The 15555-nt window shown below is 41.3% G+C and overlaps 1 long non-coding RNA gene across 1 annotated transcript in view; it reads left to right on the forward strand.

Moving 5' to 3' along the window:
* The first annotated feature begins 5425 nt into the window (after positions 1-5425).
* LOC141063221 (uncharacterized) overlaps positions 5426-15555 on the forward strand; it is a 72253-nt gene continuing 62123 nt past the window's right edge. Inside the window, exon 1 of the long non-coding RNA XR_012224845.1 lies at positions 5426-5531. This is a non-coding gene — a long non-coding RNA (uncharacterized lncRNA). The remainder of the gene's footprint in view (positions 5532-15555) is intronic.

The following is a 15555-nucleotide window of genomic DNA, read 5'->3' on the forward strand; positions in this document are numbered from 1 at the left end:
GCAAACCCTCAGGAGGAGGGATATGGAATGATGAAGGAGAAAAAAAGTTATAGCGGTCTATGGAGCATTGAGATAAGGCATAATTATAGGGACAGCAATCTGGTTAACAAACCTTTATTAACCCTTCGATCTCCACAACGTGTTTTGATAGCATAACACTATCTTCATCAGGTGGTACAAAAACCAGATTGCTGTCCCTATAATTATTCGTTATCTCAGTGCTCCACAGACAACTACAACTTTTTTATCCTTCATCAGATACAGAGGTTTGTCCTGCAAGCCATGAGGGTTCCAAGACTTGTGGAGCAGCCCCTTGTCTGCCTACCTCCACAGCCACCAGAATCACCCAGTGCACAGTCAGCGAGATGTAATGCCCCTGCCTATGTTTGCTCATCCAGTTTGCTCGTCCAGGTGTCAGTCATGAAATGTATTGGTAACTGGTACTGGGGGACTGCGACAGCCATCAAATTTTGGAAACCGTCTGTATCAACCAGGCATAAAGGCAGCTTTTCCAAGGGATTTGGATGGTGGAGTTCAAGCTCTTAGCTTTGGCAGGTATAGGAGGAAACATTCTTTTACATAACTATAACTGTGGACTAGCTACTTTGCTGAGAGAGAGTGGAGTAGGGTGAACAGGACAAACTGCTGGAATGTTAGTGAGGAGCAGGCAGAGAAGTTGTGGTGGATTGAGAAAGATGCGTTGTGCTCAGTGACAAAAGCAGCAGGCTTGTCCAGCTGACGGGCTTTCACTCACCCCAACTGTTGGGGGTAAACAAGTGGAGTTTCTGCGGCCGGAGACCTGTGTGAGAACATTTGGCACAGTGACAAAATAGGAAGAAGCAGCGGATTTGGTTGACTGGATGACCAGTGGTTGGTGAGGCCCGCTAGTCTGCATTTTAGCATAGTGAGAATCCGACTAAGGCATGTTGATCGCACATGTGTTGGTTCATGTATGTAGTTGTCAAATTACTGCAATATTTGCCTCTATTAAGTTTTTTTTGCAAATTTGGCAGATAAAGTGAGTTGGGTCATCCTTTGCAGTCTCTAAAAAGATCCAGGCTAGGCAACTCTTGCCACCCATGCGAACTGCAGACTCGTGACCTATGCTGGCCAGAGCCATAGTTATGGCTGAGGATGCAGTGCATGGTGTCATGGCTGTACCACTCCGTGTCTGTGCAGGAAGCCATAATGTAATGTCCTCTTCTTCCAACTTCTCCACCTCCTCTGCTGAGCTTCATATCTGCGTACCTCTGAGTTCACACTAAGTGGGATCTACAACCTCATTGTCATCCTCTCTGTTCTCCCACTCCTCACCCTCCTCTTCCTGCCTAGACACCACAGTACAGTTTACGTGCACTTCTGGTATCTGAGTCTCATCTGGATCACCTCCAACCCCAGTGGTTAACGTCATGTGACAAGGGTCTGGATTCTGCTCAAACCCTACTTCGTCCTGCTCAAGAAACTTCACACTAGACCTCAAGCAGCTTGGATTGTCTGTCTCTCCATTCTACCTCCAGACTCTGGAAGTATCCACAATCAGTGATGGTTTGGGGTGCCATGTCATCTGCTGGTGTATGTCCACTGTGTTTTATCAAGACCAAAGTCAGCACAGCCGTCTACCAGGAAATTTTAGAGCACTTCATGCTTACCTCTGCCGACAAGCTTTTTGGAGATGGGAAATTTTATTCTCCAGCTGGACTTGGCACCTGTCAACACTGCCAAAAGTACCAATTCCTGGTATAAAAACAGCAGTATCACTGTGCTTGATTGGCCAGCAAACTCACCTGACCTTAACCCCATAGAGAATCTATGGGCTATTGTCAAGAGGAAGATAAGAGACACCAGACCCAACAATGGAGACAAGCTGAAGGCTGCTATCAAAGCAACCCGGACTTCCATAACACCTCAGCGGTGACACAGGCTGATCGCCTCCATGCCACGCCCCATTGATGCTGTAATTGATTTTTTCAATCTGGTGTTATAAAGTATTCTAATTTACTAAGATAATGACTTTTGGGTTTTCACAGGCTGTAAGCCAAAATCATCAACATTGAAGGGGATCTGTCACCCCATTTTAGCCCTATAAGCTGCCGGCACCGCCATCAGGGGCTTATCTACAGCATTCTGTAATGCTGTAGATAAGCCCCCAATGTAACCTGAAAGAGAAGAAAAAAAGAGTTAGATTATACTCACCCTGGCGTTCGGTCCTGTCCGATGGGTGTCGCCGTCCGGTCCGGGTCCTCCCATCTTCAAACGATGATGTCCTCCTCCTTGCTTCTCCCTCAGCTCCTGCGCAGGTGTACTTTATCTGCCCTGTTTAGGGCAGAGCAGAGTACTGCAGTGCGCAGGCACCGGACCTCTCTGACCTTTCCCGGCGCCTGCGCACCGCAGTACTTTACTCTGCCCTCAACAGGGCAGATAAAGTACGCCTGTGCAGGAGCCGAGGGAGAAGCAAGGAGGAGGACATCATCGTATGAAGATGGGAGGCGCCGAAGCGGACCGCGACACCCACAGCACCCGACTCCGCCCCTCGGTGAGTATAATCTAGTGTGTTTTTCTTATAATTCAGGTTACATTGGGGGCTTATCTACAGCATTACAGAATGCTGTAGATAAGCCCCTGATGGCTGTGGTCGCAGTTTATAGGTCGAAAATGGGTTGACAGATTCCCTTTAACAGAAATAAACACTTGAAATACATCACTCTGTTTGTAATGACTGTCTAATATATGTTTGTGTTGAAGAACATTTTGGTGATATTCTAATTTTGTGAGATGCACCTGTATATAACCCTTAAAAAATGTGCAAAATTTATCGATATTATATTGCTCACCAGTAGGGTATTATATCTTCTTGGGTACATTTTGTTGGTATACACACGTGGTTAAAATTGTTGGTACCCCTCGTTTTTATGACAGAAAAACCCACAATGGTGACAGAAATAACTTGAATCTGACAAAAGTAATAATAAATCAAAAATCTATAGAATCATAGAATCGTAGAGTTGGAAGGGACCTCCTGGGCCATCTGGTCCAACCCCCTGCTCAAAGCAGGATTCGCTAAATCATCCCAGTCAGATGTCTGTCCAGCCTCTGTTTGAAGACTTCCATTGAAGGAGAACTCACCACTTTTCGTGGCAGCCTGTTCCACTCATTGATCACTCTAACTGTCAAAAAGTTTTTTCTAATATCTAATCTGTGTCTCCTCCCATTCAGTTTCATCCCATTGCTTCTAGTCTTTCCTTGTGCAAATGAGAATAAAGATGATCCTTATACAATGTGACAGCCCTTTAGATATTTGTAGACAGCTATTAAGTCTCCTCTCAGTCTTCTCTTTTGCAAACTAAACATTCCCAAATCCTGCAACCTTTCCTCATAAGACAGGGTTTGCAGACCGGTCACCATTCTAGTCGCTATTTTCTGAACTTGCTCCAGTTTGTTGATGTCTTTTTTAAAATGTGGTGCCCAAAACTGGACACAATATTCCATATGAGGTCTGACCAAAGAGGAGTAGAGGGAAATAATGACTTCACGTGATCTAGACTGTATGCTTCTCTTAATACATCCTAGAATTGCATTTGCCTTTTTTGCTGCTGCATCACACTGTTGACTCATATTCAGTCTGTGATCTATTAGTATACCCAAGTCTTTTTCACATGTGCTGTCGCTTAGCCCTATTCCTCCCATTCTGTATATGCTTTTTTCATTTTTATTGCCCAGATGTAGTACTTTGCATTTTTCCCTGTTAAAAACCATTCTGTTAGTTGCTGCCCACTGCTCCAGTTTATTTATATCTTTTTGAATCCTCTCTCTCTCTTCTCTAGTATTAGCTATCCCTCCTAGCTTTGTGTCATCAGCAAATTTAATCAGTTTACCCTCAATTCCTTCATCTAAATTGTTGATAAAGATGTTGAACAATACAGGGCCCAGGACAGAGCCCTGTGTTACCCCACTTGAGACATTCTTCCAACTGGATGTGCAGTCATTTATGACCACTCTTTGGGTCCGATCAATAAGCCAGTTATGAATCCACCTAACAGTTGCCTTATCCATTCCATACTTAGTCATTTTTTCAATAAGGATTGTATGAGATACTTTGTCAAATGCTTTGCTGAAGTCAAGATATACTATATCTACAGCATTTCCTTGATCCAACCAATCAGTGATTCCGTCATAGAAGGAAATTAAGTTAGTCTGACATGACTTATTAGTTACAAGCCCATGCTGACTCTGTTTAATCACTTCATTCTTATCCAGGTACTGACATACATGTTGTTTAATAATTTGTTCAAAGATCTTTCCTGGTATAGAAGTCAGATTCACCGGCCTATAGTTGCCTGGGTCCACCTTCTTCCCCTTTTTGAAGATAGGAACAACATTTGCTCTTCTCCAGTCTTCTGGGACTTCTCCTGTTCTCCAAGAATTTTCAAAGATTATGGAGAGTGGTTCAAAAATTTCTTCTGCCATCTCCTTCAGTACTCTGGGGTGTAATTCATCTGGACCTGGAGACTTGAATTCATTTAGGTTAGCTAAGTGTTTCCTCACTATCTTTCTGTTTATAGATATCCTGGATTCTTCTATTCCCTTAATAGGACAGTGAAGAACAGTTGATGTTACATTTCCTTTCTGAGAGAAAACAGATGCAAAATAGGAATTTAAAAGTTCGGCCTTCTCAACATCCTGTCTTACCATTTCATCATTTTCATCCTGTAAAAATCCTATAGCATCTTTGACTTTTCTTTTACCTTTGACATATCCCCAAAATCCTTTATTATTGCTTTTGACATCTCTTGCAAGCCTCAATTCATTGTCAGCTTTAGCGAATCTGATTTGTGCCCTGCAGGTTCTGCAGACAGCATTATATTCTTCTTTAGATATGCCTCCCTCTTTCCATTTTATAAACATTTTTTTCTTCCTTTTTAGCATGTGCTTAAGCTCTGTGTTCATCCATCCTGGTTTCCTTAAATGCTTCCTATTCTTCCCTCTTTTCGGAATTGTTAACAATTGTGCTTTGAGGATTTCATTTTTCAAGATTTCCCATCCTTCCTGGACATTTTTGTCTTTAAGGATATCCAGCCATTAGATGCCGCAAATTCTCTTTCTGAATCCCTTAAAATCTGCCTTTCTGAAATCTAACCTTGACGTCTGAGTCTTCACAGGTCTTCCTCCTCTAGTCATCCAAAATTCTAAAATAGTATGAAAATGATAAAATGAAAGTCAGACACTGCTTTTCCACCTTGCTTCCACAGAATTTTAAAAAAAATAAATCTCATGAAATAGGTTTGGACAGAAATGATGGTACCCCTGAAAATAATGTGACAAAATGGACATGTCAATTCAAGGTGTGTCCACTAATTAGCATCACAGGTGTCTACAATCTTTGAATCAGTGAGTGGCCTTGTATAGAGGGCTATAGATACTCACTGTGCTGTTTGGTGACATGGTTTGTATTACACTCAACATGGACCAGAGGAAGCGAAGGAAAGAGTTGTATCAGAAGATTAGAAAGAAAATTATAGACAAACATGTTAAAGGTAAAAGTTATAAGACCATCTCCAAGCAGTTTTATGTTCCTGTGACTACAGTTGCACATTTTATTCATTTAATGTAAGCTTCATGGGCCTGTAGCCAACCTCCCTGGCCAAAATATCAGCTAATACCTCATTAATTGTGTACTTTTTGCACTACATTTTTCGGGGTGCAGCCGAGCCCAGACACGTTTGGTCTCGTATGAGGGGTATTCACACTGGGATGCATTGAGGGTGTGCTGGCCAGCCCGCCTAGTCGAATAGTAGGGGCGTGACTAATAGGCTGTGAACCAGACACCATGCAGTTCACTTGTGTGAACAGCACCCTATGCGGGCCTTTATTGTGCAATTGTATACTGGGCAGTCAACCCCTCCAGAAATGGGTAGGTGGAGAGTGCCTGTTAATCTGGTATTTTTCACCTGTGTTGCTAACATCTTGCTTTATGGGCTGGCTGCACCCTGCAGTGCATTTGTTCATAGACCTGGGCAGGTAAGTGTTTCTGTCTTTTTGTTTGCTGTTTAAAACCTGATGCCAGCAAAGTGAATTAGAAACTTCAAGTGTCATGCACACCTTGATTATTTTTGACTTGCAGATTTGGTGCAGAAAATAATCTGCAGCACGTCAACTCTCTGTACATTTTTCCCTGACTCAAATCAATCAAAAATGTGTAAAAAAACGCAACAAAAACGCATGGTTTTGCAGCTACATTTTTCCTGCCAATAGAAGTGGTATTATTATTACAATTCAAAACGCATGTGCTCAATTTGCACATTTTCTTAAACCCAATAAACACTGTTGTGACTTTTAGGGATTACCAAAAAAGAATCTTATTTTTACTGAAGACAGACAAGCTGGATTTCTTCCAATTTTTGCATGTTCCACATACTGCAGCACTGCAGGTTTCCTTGCGTGGAGTCTTCCAAGTGGTGAGCTCGCTTTTCTCATTTCTTATAGACTATTCCATGGTCTGGAGTACATTTCCTTGGTATATAACCCTCAAAAGTATATAGCCTATATGAGTCTAGCAGTACTAATACATGACAATTTGAAGAGAATATGTATGAGGCCCTCCACTGTGTCTAATACAGGGTGTAACTGAGTCCCTCTGAGTCCCTATTTTTTGGCAGTTCTTTCTTCCATCATAACTGAAACTGAAAATTCCTACTTTTTAATAAAAAAATGAAATTTGATTTTCTTAAATTATATATATATTTTTTACATCCTTTTAAAATTTTGCCTCATATACAAATCATTATACAGGAAAAAGTGTTTCTTAACATTTTTTTTCCCTGTAAAATGCAATTTCTCACCGGTTAGGAATGTTTTATTGTCACTCCTTAAAGTGGACTAAAAGTGTGACACCATTGTTCTCAGCAGCCTGGGAGGCAGAGATAATTCCAGTGGTCTTTCCCATGCTATTCTCCTTCCATTCAGCACTTTTCTCATCCATTTGAACGTTTTCCTGCCTTCCAGACCTCTCTGTAGGCTCTGCCAGAAAAAAAACGCTTGACTTTCACATTGACTCCCATTATACTCGTTACTGGAAACGAGCATGCGAGTATTAGGAATTGCTTGGTTTGAGCAATGAGCCCTGTACAGTTTGCTTGCTCATACTTACATGTTGAAATGCATTGTGCACGAAACGGCTGTTGTCCGTCTTTTTACATCTCTCCCGTGCCGATGCCTGTGTTTTGTCAATATGAAATAAAGTGAATCATTTCAAGAGAATGGTGCGTGCCATCCTGCTGTCTTTTTCTACTATAATATTTCATACTTACATGTGTTCTCCCCCTGACTTACTGGCTTTAAGGAGGATTACACATTAAGGTCTGGTGCCACCTCCATGAGTATCCCCATAAAGCCAAGAGGTCTTGGGAAAAATATGAGTGTAATGTGGTTTGTATTAGAGGAGATCCAGGCAAACTATGGCCGGCAGGCCACATCCATCCCTTTGGCTGTTCTTATATGGCACATGGACCCCCTGACTTACTGGCTTTAAAGAGGATTACACATTAAGGTCTGGTGCCACCTCCATGAGTATCAGTATCCCCATAAAGCCAAGAGGTCTTGGGAAAAATATGAGTGTAATGTGGTTTGTATTAGAGGAGATCCGGGCAAACTATGGCCGGCAGGCCACATCCATCCCTTTAGCTGTTCTTATATGGCACATGGACCGGCACAGCAAAATGGCTGGAAACATGCCTCCCCACCTCTGTTCCACATCTTGATTTCACAACTATCAGCATCCTAAGTTCCACCATGCAATCACTCCATCTTCCACTATACACCCCTGTGTGACTGAGTGTCTCAGCACAGCAGGCATGATGACGTCATTAGATAGTGCCTGCTCTGGAACCTCGATGTGCAGAGCAAAGACTGAAGTAGTGCACTGGTGGAATGGGAGTGAGATAAGTAGAGTTTGTGTTTTTGCCATTCACTTATTGGGGGAATATGTGGGCCCATCATTATCTGATTGGAGACTGTAGAGATCATACTGTAAAATTCATTACTATGCATTTGGGGACACACTATATACAAAAGATCATCATGTGTTGGAGGATATAAGGGATCATACTGTGGGGGTTATCATTCTGTGTTTTGGGTCATCATACTGTGTAAGTGGGCTGTGGGGGCCATTGTACTGTGTGGAGGTGATCGTATTGTTTGGGGGGCTGTGGGGAGCATACTATGGGAGTTATTCTGTGTTTGAGGGCAGTGTGGAATCATACTGTGTTGGGTACCATCCTGCCATGTATAGTGGGGCTGTGGGGGGCCATCATACTGTTTGGGGTATTAAACATAACGTGTCGGGGTCTTTTGAGTTCATACTGTGAGAGTTAGCATTTTGTATGAAAGGAGCTTCAGGGGATCATACTGCATGGGTGTCATTATTCTGTGTATGTGGTCATACATTTTGGGGGCAGTAGGGGCCATCCTACTATTTGGGGAGATATGGGAGCCATCATATAGTGTTGGGGACCCTTCAATGATCATACTGTTGTGGGTGGATCATACTGTGTGGGGAATGGTATGGGCAATCATACTTTGAGGGGGCCAACTTTCTGTATCTGGTCTTGTAACGTTCATTTCCGACACTGCAATGGACTTCCGGTGGCATGCCTAGTGCGCACACTCCCCTGCTCTTAAAGTCAATAGCTGGGAGGCATATTGTATAAAAGGCACCCTCCCCAATTACTGTTGCTAGCTATTAGTTTTTCTTGGCATATGTGATTATCCATGAAAATATTCAGGGTGTCTAAAAGTCATTGTGATTCTTATTCTGTTGTGTGAAGACAGTCAGATATCAAACTCATGCATCACTGGAGTTTGTGTGCTAGTCAGCATAATTCTAAAAAGCAAAGTTTAATTTCTCTTCTACTGGGTTTACAAACTCAGAAGCTCCAGTCGATGAGGCAGGAGCTTTACCCTTTTGCCATAAACTCAAGTAATGCTGGCTGGTAGTTTTCTTTGCATAAAACATTAACCATGCAAATACTCAGGGTGTCTGAAAGTCTTTGTGATTTTAATTCTTATGTCTGATGTCAGATATCAGAGTCAAACAATTGAATTTGGTTTAGAGGAGGTCTGTGTAAATGAGTTTCAGACACATTCTTGCACTAGAAATCATATCACCAAATAGAATGCCCATGTTTCTTTGACTGAGTGGATAGCTCAATGGTAAGTGTGCTGGCTTATAGACGTAGAATTTTGGGTTCAAGTTCCAGTAGCCGACTGTGATTTTTTTTTTTAACTAGTCAGATATCAATGTAAGATGTCAGAGTCAAACTCAGATGTCAAAGTCAGATATCAAAACCACATGTCAAATTCAGATGTCAAGGTCAGTTATCAAAGTCACATATCAGTGTATGTTCTCAAAGTCAGATGTCAGATTCAGATGTCAAAGTCATTTCTCAGATAGGGTATTTAGCCTCAAATTGACATTATTCTGATGTTTGACTTTGATATCTGATCATGTTCTAAAATGGACACACTATGTATATATGAGTCTCAACATTCAGTTTTGAACTAAAACGCCACTCTTGGTGCAGAAACGTTCCAGGCAGTATATGGAGCTACAATGGAAAGACAAATGTTACCAAAAAGTATGTCTGAAACACAAAATTGCTAAGTAATTAATAAATTATTTTTATCTTATTTAAATTTTTACAATAAAGCTAATATTTATTCTTAGAATTGTTGCATTCTTCTTAACTTGGCTCTTTTCCTTCTCAGTTGTGTCAATGGGATTCAGTCAGCAAATCTGGGACATGATTTGCCATCATTCTAATTTGTGTTTTCAAAACATCCTATCTATACTGGAATGGCATTGTGCTGAACTTAACCTTTTTAATAGAACATGATGTGTTTTTCCCGCACTTCATTGCCTTTTCTATTTTCCACATGCTTTGTTTTCAATTTTTCTTTAGCAGTGAAGAGTCAAAGGAAAAAAACATGCATTTCCTAATCTTGAGATGGCAAGGTCCTCACTCCTATATTTTAAACATTATACATATATTGTCTCCCCCTCACTATACACTGTAAATCCATCATATAGCCGTGGGTGACTAAATGACCTTAATCACACCAGAAGCTGTCATTAAAATGTCCCTTTCTTATCAGCTGACTAGACTGTCATTTATGGAGTGGAGAAAAAATGCTCCACCTTAGGAAAGGAAAGTGATTCCTGTGTATGCATATTTTACACTGCAAATATTATACTGCTATATTTTACTTATATTCATATTTTATTGTTTGAATTTTGGAGGCTTGGTGGTGGTGCCTGTCTCCTGCTTTAACTATGCATCATGGTTACAAGAAAGTATGACCTTCAGAGCCATATCAAATGGGAAGCTTACCCTTTCCCTAACTGTGAGAGAATGCATGGGCATAGAGACGACACATTCCTCATATGTAGTGTTGAGCTTTCCGATACCGCAAGTATCGGGTATCGGCCGATATTTGACGTATCGGAATTCCGATACCGAGTACCGATACTTTTTTCGTATCGGATACCGGAATCGGAAGTCCAAAATGCAATGAGCCACTTTTGTGGCTATGATTGGCTGCCGAAATGACGTCATCATGATGCGCTGTCTGTGCGCATCATGATGCGCCGTCAGTTCGGGCCTTCGGGGGGGCTGTGCCGACTGTCCGGGGGTCTGTACCGGCCTGCCGGTGGTCTGTGCAGGCTCCGGTGGTCTGTGCCGGCCTGCCGGGGGGCTGTGCCGGCCTGCCGGTGGTCTGTGCAGGCTCCGGTGGTCTGTGCCGGCCTGCCGGGGGGCTGTGCCGGCCTGCCGGTGGTCTGTGCAGGCTCCAGTGGTCTGTGCCGGCCTGCCGGGGGGCTGTGTTGGCCTGCCGGTGGTCTGTGCAGGCTCCGGGGGTCTGTGCAGGCATCGTCCGATGGGACTACAAGTCCCATCGGGCGATGCCTGCTACCATGACAGTGATTGACACATTAGCCAATGAGGGGACAGTAGTAGTCCCATCATCCGGCTAATGTGTTGAATGTAAAAAAAAAAAAAAAAAAAAAAAAAAATTACATGCTACATACATGCTACATACATGCTACATGTAACATACATACTACATACATGCTACATACATACTACATACATAATACATATATACTACATGCATGCAACATACATACAACATATATACTACATGCATGTAACATGCATACTACATATATACTATATATACTACATGTAACATACATACTACATACATGCAACATACACACTACATGCTACATACATGCAACATACATACTACATACATGCTACATACATACACACTACATGCTACATACATGCAACATACATACTACATACATGCAACATACATACTACATACATGCTACATACATACACACTACATGCTACATACATGCAACATACATACTACATACATGCTACATACTACATACATGCTACATACATACTACATACTGTATATACCACATGAATGCAACATGTATACTACATATATACTGCATATATACTACATGCATGCAACATACATATATACTACATACAATACATACATATAGACATACAGTACATATAACATAGAGTACATACTCACCGTCACTTGTCACTTTGATCCCCGAAGCCATTGTCGCCTGAGGAATAAATATCAAAATAAAAAAACACCAATATACTTACCCCGATCCGCAGAAGTCCACGAGGGTCCCACGTCCATCTTGCGTGGAGAAAAGCAGCATCAGCTGATGCTACCGTTCTCTACCTGCTCCAGGAATACAATGACGGAAGGTAGGTATCCTTCCGCACTGTATTCCTCCACCACTGTAAAAAAAAAAGTCCCTAGTCTCACTTTATGCCATTGCTGCAGTATAGGTAACAAAGCTGACCAACTGTAAACCTTAAGGCATTGTGCCAGTGACTGGAGGCCACACCAAGTAGGTCTACCCTGAATTCACAAAGACCCATGCCTGATGACTTCAGAAGGCTTGAGAAGAGTCCTGTGCATTTCCTTAAACACTCCATCACATAAGTTGAGGAACATAGGTTGGGCCATCCTCAGGGTTTTGGATGAAGAATGTCTGAGAAGGATACATTGGTGAAAAGAGTGGTAGTTCTTCTGATGAACAAATGAGTCTAGTGAGAAAGAGTTGAGCAATATACCCTAAAGCCCCCGTTACACACTGCGATATCGCTAGCAATATCGCTGTAAAGTCACCGATTTTGTGACGTTGCAGCGATATTGCTAGCGATATCGCTGTGTCTGATACTTACCTCCGACCGGCTCCCCCGCTGGTTATCGCTGATCGCGCGAGAAGCTCCTGGACCATTCCTCGTCGGTCACTTCCTGCGGCAATACTCAATACTTTAAAAAGTAGAGTTCTTATGTGGTATCAAAAGCAGGCAAGAACAAATATCCAGATATTGATTAGCAAACCTAAGTAGAAAAATTAGAGAACGATCAAAAACTAACAGTCATAATTTTATTTTTCATTACAAAAATTGTATGTTAGAATTTACCTGGTGCTGTATTCATTTACTGATGATTGTACTGTTAATGTATTGATGTTTCCTTGTGTTGATTTTGGTCATGAATTTATATACTGAAGTGGGTTATGGTGATGTATTTATGAATTGATAGTGGTTCTAGTAATGTATTCATGTACTGATGTTTTCATGTACAGATGGTGGTTTGGTGACGTATCTATATACTGATGGTGTTCTGGTGCTGTATTCATGTACTGATGTTGGGGCTGGTGTTTCGTTCATGTACTGATTTTGATTTCAGGTGATGTTTTCATGTGCTAATTATGAGTGTAGGCAGTATATCTGTATACTTATGGTGGTTCTGATGCTGAATTCATGTAATGATGATGGTTCTGATTCTGTACTTTGGTACTGATGGTGCTCCAGATGATTTTGTATTTCTGTACTGATTATGGCTCTGGTGATGTTTTCATGTACTGATGAATGTTCTGGAGCTGTTTTCATGTTCTGTTGTTGGTTCTGGTGCTGTATTTATATACTGATGGTGTTTCTGGTGTTGTTTTTCCAGTACTGATGGTGACTCTGATGCTGCATTCCTCTACTGATGGTGGTTGTGGTGCTGTATTTCTTCATATGAGACAGTTATTTATTGTATACACTGCAATACTATGGTATTGTGGTATATAATGTAAGTACTCAGATAATCACAGTCTCAAGTCCCCTATGGGGGACAAAATAAGAATGAATGAATCCTGTAAAAGCAAGACTTAAGAAACAATGATGAAATTGTTTTTGTTTAATGCGGGTTCAAATTGCACAGCCAGCAGAGAAGACAAAATTGGTCTTGCTGGCACAATATAATGAGTGACACAGTATTTGATAGTACAGGGGATTTTTTTTCTAGGATTTAACAAGTTAAAAGTTATACTATAATGTCACCTTGAAGGAAACTGACCATGGGATTTGTAATGTATCCGATAAAAAGCTAATACTTTATTAGGGACCAAAACCAGAGGTGGGGAGAAAATTGACATACCAACACGGGGACGCACAATCATTGTCAACATACATAATTGCATAGTTGGTAAATAAATCAAGGTAGAGAAGCAGCCAAGCAATTCCACAGTACAGATACAATGTTCACTAGATATGGCTGTAATCATCTGTTTAAGTGCTAGCACATAAAAAGAACATTGTAATGATATAGGATATTACATATAGCGGAGGACAGTAACCAGCAGGATACATATGCAGATGTGAGTGTGCTCCCAGGTAGTATGGTGTTCACTCTGATGCGCGTTTTGCCATTTGCCTTCATCAGGTAGCTCACTTCTACATATGTATCCTGTTAGTTACTGCCCTCATAGTGTGCTCCCATTTTGATATGTCAATATTCTCCCACCTTTGGTGTGGTCCTTAACCCCTTAGAGACCTTGCCCTTTTTCATTTTTGTCTTTCTGTTTTTTGCTCCCCTTCTTCCCAGAGCCATAACTTTTTTATTTTTCCGTCAACATGGCCATATTAGGGCTTGTTTTTTGCAGGACAAGTTGAACTTTTGAACAAAATCATTGTTTTTACCATATCGTGCACCCAAAAATGGGAAAAAAATTCTAAGTGCGGTGAAATTTCAAAAAAGTACAATTTCGCAACAGTTTTTTGGATTTTTTTTCTACCATGGTCACCAAATGCTAAAACTGACCTGCCATTATGATTCTCCAGGTCATTTCGAGTTCATAGACACCAAACATGTCTTGGTTCTTTTTTATATAAGTGGTGAAAAAAATATCTAAAGTTTGTTAAAAAGAATTGCGTCATTTTCCAAGACCTGTAGCGTATCCATTTTTTGTGATCTCGGGTTGAGAGAGGGCTTATATTTTCTGCGCCGAGCTGACATTTTTATTGATACCATTTTGGTGTTGGTACGATCTTTGGATCGCCCGTTATTGCATTTTAATGCAATGTTGCAGTGACCAAAAAAATTTAAGTCTGGCATTTTGACTTTTTTTTTTAGCTACGCTGTCTAACCATCAGGTTAATCCTTTTTATTTATGGATAGATTGGGCGATTCTGAACGTGGCGATACCAAATATGTGTATGCTTGATTTTTTAATTGTGTTATTTTGAATGGGACCAAAGGGGGTGATTTGAACTTTTATATTTTTAAAATTTTTTGAGATTTTTAAAAACTTTTTTTTAAAAAAACTTTTGGCATGCTTTAATAGTCTCCATGGAAGACTAGAAGCTGTGTAAATCCGATTGGCTCTGCTACATAGAGGCGATGATCAGTTCTCCTGTATGTAGCAGAATACCTCACTTGCTATGAGCACTGATCACCGGCGGCGCTCACAGCAAGCCAGCAGTGACAACCATAGAGGTCTCTGGGAGACCTCTTGTCATGCCAACCCACCGGTGACCCTTGATCATGTGATGGAGGTCACTAGTGGGCAGATTTCTGGCCCGATGGCCGGAAGCGCGTGTTAAATGCCGCTGTCAGTGTTTAACAGCGGCATTTAAAGGGTTAATCGTGATTCCACCTGCGATGATTTAAAACAGCTGACGAGCCGGGAAAGATGAGGGCTCACCGCCGGAGCCCACATCAAAGGGAGAGAAGTGACCTGCGCCGTACTAGTACGGCGCAGGTAGTGAAGGGTTTAAGAAAGTATTAGCCTTTTATTAAAAGATAGGTATAGAATTCTTCCAGTACCATTCATAGTACAGGCACCAGTTATTTTACTGCTTCCTCCGCAAGAAGGAAATTAACTTTCAACTTCTATTGTAATGTGCAAAGAAGATTTTCTTCCTAGATGAAGCAATACATTTCAAGACAACAGAATTAATCTTTTGGACTAAGACACTTAGAAGACATGCCAGGCCTCATCAAGAATTGGAGGGGGCGAGTGGGGGGTGCTTCACCGGTAATGACAGTTTCAGACGGACTATGAAAAAACATGGCATAATGGACTAACATGATCAAATCACCATATTCTCATTATTCTTATTTGTATGCAATCTGATATATTCAAAAAGAAATACTCAGGCCCTATAGAAATGTATTATG

This window comes from Dendrobates tinctorius, unplaced genomic scaffold, assembly GCF_039654945.1.
Source record: "Dendrobates tinctorius isolate UK_male_01 unplaced genomic scaffold, ASM3965494v1 ptg000246l, whole genome shotgun sequence".
Taxonomy (NCBI): Eukaryota; Metazoa; Chordata; class Amphibia; order Anura; family Dendrobatidae; genus Dendrobates; species Dendrobates tinctorius.